This window comes from Alligator mississippiensis, chromosome 1 (assembly GCF_030867095.1).
Source record: "Alligator mississippiensis isolate rAllMis1 chromosome 1, rAllMis1, whole genome shotgun sequence".
In the NCBI taxonomy this organism is placed as follows: Eukaryota; Metazoa; Chordata; order Crocodylia; family Alligatoridae; genus Alligator; species Alligator mississippiensis.
The window spans coordinates 470,072,571-470,082,028 of NC_081824.1; positions in this window are offsets into that span (position 1 = coordinate 470,072,571).

The window sequence follows — 9,458 nt, forward strand, 5'->3', positions numbered from 1 at the left end:
TTGGTATAAATGGTTGCAGCTCATCTAAAAATTCTGAGCCTTAAAATGTTTAGGATGCGTTCATGTGAATGGGATCTATTGGACTTGCGTTCATTAGCTTTTATTTTAATTTATGGAATGACTTTCTTTTAATTGCATTATTTTTATTGCAATGTTTGAATGGGAGGTAGCGCGTGTGCTTTTGGAAAGGAATACTGCGTCAGACCGGTCTGGCTTGCACGGGTGCAAACCCAGACGAGCTTCATTTTACGGCACCATAGCTGCTCTACTTTTAAACCCGTGTACGAACAAAATAGCCGATGTGGCTCCTTGCGGATCAGACTTCTGCTTAATGTATAAGGTGTGCTCTGATTTGTGTGTTGCCGCTTGGATCTGCTTCTTGGTTTCCAGCCATATTGCTTTCGAATGGGGTCCTGGCAGCTCTCACGAGGCAAGCAAGGTTAGACCCCACGCCATCTGAAAAATATAGTGAGAGTGAAGCTCATTTCTGCTGGAAAGCCCTTTTTCTCAGGGCCCATCCCCCCATCCTCCTGCAGTGGGATGAACTTTCCCAGGGACTAAGGACCAATGCAAAGCTCAATGCCTTCCACTTCCAGTGCAGAGCATGCTTCTTGACCCTGCCTTTAGCACAAAGGTGTAGTGGGGCGTGTGTATATGCAACCTATAACCAGATCTAAAGCCAAAGCACCGCACTACATACCCTTCTCCTTCTGGACAGACCCAGCACAGATGTTAGTCATATTGCTTAGCCTCAAAGGTGCGTTGGGGATGAGGGTGATACCAGGACCTGCGCACAATAGTGATCATTCTTCCCCAGGATGGACAAGCCTAGTATTAAGTACCTTTGGGCTTCTCTTTTTCAGCTCAGCTATAGAACTGACTTGCCGACCCTCATAAAAGACTCTGGATCAGATCCTATTCCACTTATTAGGCATTTAAGTAGACTGTGTGATCCTATGCCACCCTGTGCAAGTCCCTAAACACCATGAGCCTGCTTATTCTTACTATATGCTGTCATCTCAACCTGAGCCACAAAAAAGCAGCAAATGAGATGAGGACCCTTTTGTATTATTTGTTTTCCAGAGTGGGACAGTGTCACGCTGAGCCACCTTAGTCCATTTGTGTGCCTGCTGGCCGGCACCCAAGATCTGGCTCCTTTATTGCAGTTGTCATATGAGAACTGGTGTCATTTGCAGGTCCCCAGCTAAACTCCAGTGCATTTTTTCTTATTTTTCCCCCATCATCATCTTCATTTTAGGTGCAGTGTGGTTGGTTGTAGCCGTATTGGTCTAAGGACATAGGCAGGGAAGGTTCTTTGGGGAGATGTGATGTCTTTTATTAGACCAACTAAATAGTTGGAAAAAAGTTCTTTGCAAGCTTTCGGGCACAAACACCCTTCTTCAGGCATTGGTACCAAACTCTTGAGTAGCTTTGCTGCGCACTGTCAAGCAGATGCGGGGTTCAAGCTCAGAAGTGACTCTATTTCCATGGCAGGTTGTGCAGTTTTTATATATCCCCCTAACTACCACAAGGACCGTCTGCCTTACAGTCATGCAATAACTATGGTGCGTTTGGAGATTCTGCAATGCCCTATGTTACAGAAGTGGAAAGTGGTGATGTTATCATTAATTAAAATATTTAAGGACTATTAATTTCAGACCCGACCTATGATCCATTATAAATGAGAGTTTGGTCATGGATTTCAATAGAAGCAGAAATAGGCCTTTATGGATAACCTTGCCGTTGGCATCCCAAAGCATGTCTCCAGTTCCACTGAAATCCTCAAAACAGACCTTACGGAGGACTTTGGCAGTGCAAAATTCTCCGGCTAGCTCTCAGCAGAGAGGCGAGTGCCACCGGTTTGTGTGGCACGGATGCACACAGCCTTGCTCCTTACTTGAAGTGTTTAGGTGGTGATGTACCGACAGATAACGATGGGGCTGTTCCCATAGTGCACACTAATAAGTGAAAGGCAAGGGATCCCATATCAGGGGGACTTTGACAGAGAAGGCTCTGGCTCCCGTCTTTTTGAGAGTGTTTAGATGGAAGAAGCATTTCAACTCAGCTGATCTCACTTGCCAGATGGGCAGGTGGCAGACAGAGCAGTCCTGCATTTGAATTTTTGATGTGTGTCTGTCTATGACAAAACTCATTACAGTCTGTAGGCAATACGTAAAACTGATGAGAGCCTGTGCAGTTAGAGCTCTGAACGGGGGAAATCCTCCCTTACGTTTCCATCAGAGCATCCTTATTCTGAGGGTAGCTCCCATCCAGGGCTTCAAAGCACTTTACGAACAACAATTCCAGCAAATAGAAGGGATCACTGAAATGCAGCCACTTCTGGGGGGCAGCAGAGCAGCTATTAGCAGACGAAGTAAAGGGGCAAGAGAACAGAACGTCTCATTGAAGCCAGCAATAGCGCGTGGACCTGTGTGGGGTTTGGTTAGCAGTTTCAGCCAGGCAGCACCAGGTTGCGTCCATGCCAGCTCACTGGTCTGGTACTGGCTCCAAATAGAGAGTCCTGCTCAGGTGTCGTCGGGTTAATAGAAAAGCAGATGGTCGGAGGAGAAAGGAACCTTGCAAAGGGGAGCCTGCTATTGGGGACATCCGGAGCTGGCCTTAGGGGTGGGCAACATGGGTGACTGCCTGGGGTGCTATGGGCAGGGGGTACCACACATGCACACACACGTGTGTGAGCAGCCCGCACTCACAGCAGCACTCTCTCCCCACCCCACCTTGCCATGGCCCATCCCCACTCCAGGCAGGAGAAGCAGTGCCCAGTCCTGCTTGCTCCCCACCCCAGGAGGACCTGGCTGGGTACGTGCAGGTCGGGTGGTGCCTGCTGCAGTCTGCCCACCTTGCCCCCCTACAGCAGCAGCAGTGCATGCCCACCCGCCCACCTGGTGCACCATGCCGCTCCACCTCCCCGCCAGACTGCACCCCACATCCCTGCCTCGCCTCTGCCTGCAGCAGCGCTGCTGACTTAGAAGAGGGAGAGGCCAAAATACAAGTTTCCCCGGGGTGCCGTTTTCCTTCAAGCCGATTCTGGAGACTAGGTAGGCTTCAGTGGGTCCAGATCATTTGCTGTGCACCCAGCTGCACAAGTGAACCCCCAGATCGGTGATTCTCACAGCACCTGGAGTGCTGTGAGTTACTTCCAAGTGTGCCACACTGTTAGGTGTGCAAACACCTACACTTGCTTCACAAGATAACCCCAGAGATTTCAAATTGGAGTATCAAAAGCTTCCTGAGTTCTCTATAACAGAATTACTCTATTATTTTTCCATAGTCAAGGAGTGAGAGCTAAAAGCTGGCATCGTCCAAGCAGGGCCTAGAGTTTGAGAACAACTGTTCTAGAGGCAACCCAACCTCAGGCTTTTGAGATCCAATGCCCAAATCTCTTGCAAGCCCTCTATGATTGAACCCAAATGTCAGCACCAACAGAAATTCCCTCACTGGTAGGTTTGCAGAATCAGGTCCCGGCAAATGATCTACAAGCTCCCACCTGGTCATCAGATCTGCTGACAGTACCTCAGCACCTGTCATGTCATAAGGACCCCATGTTAGCAGATCCCATCCCAGGTGGGTCTGTAGCTTGAGATTTGGAAGATCACGTGGTGACAACTGCATGCCCAATTCTGCCACGTGCCTGGCATTTGTGGACTTCGGTGCTAGCAGAAGACAGGTCTATCAAGGGACTGGCCTGAAATCAGCATCACATTACAAACAGAAACCAAAACTTGCAGAGACACAATTCCCAGCATGAGCATCATTATCTCAGAGATGATATGAGTTAATCTGTGTTTTGGATTTTTCCTGAAATTACAGCAAAAAAAGAAAAAAGAAAAAAAAGAACCCAAACATCCAGAGATGAATTGGCAGTTTGGGAATCACACGCAGGAGACTCATAACCAGTCACGTGATTGCCTTGGTCTTAAAATAGGTTACGTCACGTCCACAGGATGCCCGTTGCTAATTATAAATGATATTTCCCCAGACTAAACAAAGCTCTAATTTTTTGTTGCTATTTTGCTTCCTCCGGTCCCTATTATAGTTTGCTCCTCATCAGCGTTAGCATGTCACGGGCTCCCTTCTGCAATAGGGTACGTGGATCTCTTTCCTGCTGGAGTTCAGTGAAGATTGCCTCCTTGCAACTGGGTGGCAGGTTTAAGCCACAGGGTCCTGCTTTGCAGGTGTTTAGTGTCATCAGTCAGACCAGTGAGGACACTGTCAAAGGTACCAGCCTCTCTGCACTATTGCTGCATCTTCCCAAATGCACCTCATAGGTGTCCGGTCTCTACTTCTACTGGGGTGGAGTCTTTGCCCCCTCTTGGACAGGGCTTGGGTTATAGCACACATAACCGTCGTGGATCCCCCTTTGTCTACAAAGAAGGGGAAAAGGGGAATGGCCTATAAGGGAGGTGATGCAGGCTGGGAGGTTCTGCCTTGGCAGAGGTATAAGAAGGGGAGACAGCAGGGAAAGGCAAAGGAGTTCGGGCAGGGGAGCGGAGTTCCTGCTGGAGAAGTCTGGACCTAGGGTGCTTGTACACGATGCTGGCTTTTGCTAGCTAACACTATTCTCTGGGTTCATTTCACTCTCGCAATGCACTGCGACGAGTCCCGTTACTATTTTGCACATAATGCATTTAACAGTTATCATTGGTTAACGTGCTATTACTAGCAAAAAAACACTGGGAAAATAGCAATTTTAGCTGTGTGCGAGACTACACGTAATGAGTTTCACGATAAAATTCAACCCGGTGGAACAATTGGCCGCGGTGAAATTAGAACATTTTGGAGGTGGTCTAACTCGCCACGATAAATGGAAACCTCCCACAATAAAAAAAGTCAATGTGTATTTTCACACGCGATTAACCTAGTGAAACGGCGATTTTTGGTGCTGTTTCGTAGCGTGGATCTAAACAACACACATGGTGTACAAGGGCCTCTGGAGTACAGTGACTGTGAGAAGTCCAGCGGTGGGAGGAACCCAGGAGAGACGAAGTGGTCCTAGAGGAAGGCCACGTCTCAGGAGGTCTGACAGTGGACTAAAGACGGTGTGATGTGTGAGATGGTTGTAAAGGAGTGGCAGGAGGCTGTGCTTTCAAGGAAACCTTGAGACGCCTTGGCCACTGAATGGATTTCAGCCCCAAAACTGCACAGAGAAACCAATGAGAGGCAAATTCCTGGCCAGGAGAGCATACCATCTTCCCACTCTTCTGTGAAATATGAAACATCATCGCCAGAAGGAAACATGATTCTGCATCCTGCTTGCTACCAGACAACTTGGAGGGGAAAAGGCTGTTCCAACTTTTATCTGAGTCTAATTTGCACAAAATGAACTATTCCGACCAGGAGATCTTACAACACCTTCAGTTCTCATGTGAAATATGAATTTGCATTTTCACCTAGGAGAAATTTTACAATCTTTGCATTCTCCTATGTCTGAGGAAGCTAGAGTGTGCCTGAAAGCTTGCAATTTTTTTATTTTTTTTTTGCAAATATCTACTTGGTCTAATAAAAGATATCACCTCTGCCATGAGTTCTGATTCCAATAAGAGATGATGCATTTTTTGGTGATACTTTTATAGGACCATCTGTATAGCTGGGAAAGAAGTTGGAGCTGTCAGGCCATAAGGCCTATGAAGGTTGTGTCACCAATGACAACTTCTTCCATGCCACTTTTTCCAAGCTACAGAATTATGCTTGTGCAATAGCCCACCTCTCTGGGTGCACTTGTGCTATTGAGCCAGTGCGACAGGCTCTTCCTCACTCTGGCCCTCGCTCCTGTACCCACATGAAGGTTATGTATTAAGTGCATCAGGATATTTGCAATACCGATGCCATGCAAAGCCTTCCGGAGACATCTCTGTCTATGAAATCAATGGCAGATTTCAAGTCAGTGAAGGCACCATGTGATGGGAGATTGAATTTCCAGCGTTTCTTTCCCAAAAGCTGTAGGTCAAGCACAGACATGGAGGTTAGTCTCTTCGCAGTACCAGTAACCAGCTCTGGGCAGTGTTTATGAGTTGGCAATAGCTAAATTTGAGAAAGGAGAACATGGGGTGAAAACTTTATTGGAAGCTGACTGTAATGTGGTTGGACAAAAACTGCTGCGGTCTAAACACTACCCTTTTCTTAAGTTCAGTGCTGTGATGCTGCCCTCTTTCTACTCAGCTTGGACTTTACCAATGCCTCCCCCCAGCTTTTCTGAAAAAGCCCATTTTGGTGGCCAGCTGAACGACACATTTGATGGATTAAACTCGAGCTTTTATGGCTGCCTACACTTCATTGAGTGAGAGCACATGGGTGTATGGTCTCTAGGTCTCTCTCTTTCTTGTCTCACAGACCTTGAGGGCCTGTACCCACCCTAACTTAAAGCCTTTCATCTCCTCCTGCCTTGTGCAGTCTCCTTCCAGCTTATGACATGTTCACCTATTTCTTCCAGACCAGTTGGTGTGTTATCTTCCCATCATTGCCTTGGTCTGCCTTGAGGTCTGATACCTTCCACCTCAGCATCCAAAATCTCCCTTAGATGCCATTGGTTTTGCCAGTATGCCCTGCCCGTTTCATTCTCTGCGCTCTTATCTTACTTAGGACAACAGGTCTTTTATAAAGGTTTGCAAACGCTTGATTATGTCTTCTGCTCCAAACTCTAGGTGTATACGTCATCTGTGGCAAACAAAGCAAGGGGCTTGGCACAGACTTGCTGGGTGACTGAGCACAGAGGTGTAGCATTTAATTCATCTCGGCCTTACTTCTTGATCACGAGCCCTAAGTATTATGATGGAAGTGCTGCTAGTGGTTTTGTAAACCAGACACAGGTATCATGAGCCACCCTTCTTCAGGCTCACCAGCTATTCTTATGTAACCCAGGCGTACTGGAGTGTGTACCCCCTTCTCCAATAGAAGGAGATGGCCAGCAGCATATACGTGCTGGAGATGGAAACTGCAGCTTGCTCGCAGCTTCCCCTTCCCAGGTGTCTCTATAGAGGAAGACCAGGACACACTGTCTTAACTATATACATGGTTTATTCAGGTGCAGAATAAAAGGGCAGAATAAACTGGATAGGTGATAAAGATAAATATTTACATACATTCAACTCAGCAAATAACAGAACAGGTAAGAATATCAGGTGTGCGTCATTGGCTCAACACAGGCATTTAATGAAATGTTTAAACCTGATGCCTTCTTCTGTGGCTATTCCAATGACATGACTTGGGCAGCTCGTGCATGCTCAGTGTCATCATGGAGGGTTCCTAGGGCAGCCAATCTGTTCCTATCTTCTACTGCTTATCAGTCACATGACAGGACATTAGGATTATTGCATGCTGGGTGCTCTTTGTGTAGGTGCATTTGGATCCTTTCAAAAGGCTGGAGGTCATTAGCAATGTCAGCTAGAGAAAGACGGTGGTCCATGTTGGTAGGAGTTTCAGTGCCTGGAAGTGGCACAGGGTGGCAGGGAAGTAAACAAGTAGATCAGCAGCAGCCAACGTATGGCATGCATGTCGTAAATGGCACGGGCAGCTCTGTGTGATATGCAGCGGATCAGGGAGGGAGCAGGGAGAACAGTGGCAGATAGGGCAGGGAGCAGAAAGTAGAGCTGCAGTGGCAGATGGGGCAGGGAGCACAGGGCAGGGAGAAGAAAGCAGAGCAGCAGATCAGGCAGGGGAAAGAGATCATAGTGGCCCTCAGGGGGAATGCAGCGCCTAGCTTATGGCACCCCTGACAAAAAAGGTTGGTTCCCCCTGAGGTAGCTGCTTGTGGGGAATCTGACAAATAGCATGTAGGCTGGTGTCACTGAGGAAGCAGTTGGGACATGAGGTAACACAGTGACTAAGTACAGACAATCAAAAAGCCTGAGGCTGAATCGATTCTGTCTTTACAGGTTAGTCTAAGATGCAGAGATTAAACTGAGAAATAATTGGACAAACCTTTGACTCAGGAAATTCAGCCACACACCTGCAGTGGCTCAGGCCAGAGGCCAGGGGGTGCCACAGCATGGCTCTCTGGCATATAGCCAGCATGAGCTGTGTGTTTTCTTCCTCTTCCTGCTGCCCCTGAGGTCTCTGGGATTTGCAGTCCAGAATCACAGCAGCAGGACTCTGCCAGGTTGCTCATCATGTCCTCTTCCTGCTTCCAGGTGCCTCTGGGATTTGTAGTCCACAGCTGCAGCCAGCAGTGAGTTTTTAGCAGGGCAGGGCAGCTCTGTCCTCAGGGGAAGGGAAGTTTAACCCCCCTCCCTGGCCCCGGACCCCAGCTGGAGTTTACCTGGGGGGGCGGTCCCTGCCTCCCCTCCCCTACAACCCTTCCCTGCTGGAGCAGACAGCACAGCACAGCCCAGCCCAGGGCTGCAAAGCATGCTGGGATACTGGGGGACTGTGGTTTAACTTGAACCAGGCAGGGGTCTGGGACAGAAGTTTTATAAAGTGGTTTGACCCAAATCAGTTCAGTCTGATACTACATTTGACCAGGTTTATTTTAAACCAGTTTCAGCCATTTTGAAAGTGATTTATATCCACTGGACTTCTGTTCTGTTACAGGTTTAAACCAGTTTCTGATCATTTAAACTGGTTTCTGTGCAACTTTTGTCCCTAGCACTAGTTTATGTGCAACTTAAGGATCCAATTCTTAATTCCTTTTAGGTCTTAAATGACAGCAGACTTCAGCCAGAGCTTTAGGTTTGTAAGGAATAAATGTCAGGAGCTAGGAGAGGCAGTCCCACTAGGGTTGACTGGCTTGTGGGGGTGCACCATAGATGGTTTAGGGATAGCTATGTTAGTCTGGTTGTGATCTAGAGGCAAGGACTATGATAAAAGTTGACTCGAAACAGCCCAAACTTGCTCAAAAGGCTTAGAAAAGTGTGATCCTTGTGATGAACATGTCCAGAGTTTCAGGTTTGTCATTAAACTACAAACCAGGCAAGACTGGTGTAGTTTTTTATTGCAATGATTTCTCGTATCTGTGCCTTCTACTGAAATAGCAAATTACTTTGTCACAGCAAACAAGCTGGTGAGCACTTTGCTCTGTGAGCTCCTTTCTAGGGCTTCGATTCATATTTCTCCCTTTACATCAGCCATTGGTTTGAAAATGTCAAGGACTGATTCTTTCTTTCGCCTATCGATTCTCCTATTTACCTTCTTTTAGAGGCTGGGAGAGAGAGAGAAGTGGAGTGCTGCTAACCATCTAGCTACCTGCAGAGAGAAGTTAGCTGCGTTAGTCTGAAGTCCAGCAGAAGGCAGGGCAGAATAAACTAATTCAGAGAGGCATAAGCACACTTTTGATGAAGTGAGCTGTTGCTTATTAAAACTTAGGTCTCCAAATTAATCCTGGGCTGTCCAACTCCAGCGGGTCTGGGGGCCATACAACTTACAAGCTGTATGCCATGAGGACAGTCCCTCTGGGATCCCCCCTGCCACGTGGGCTGCACCAGTGGTACGTAGCCCCCCAGCAGTGG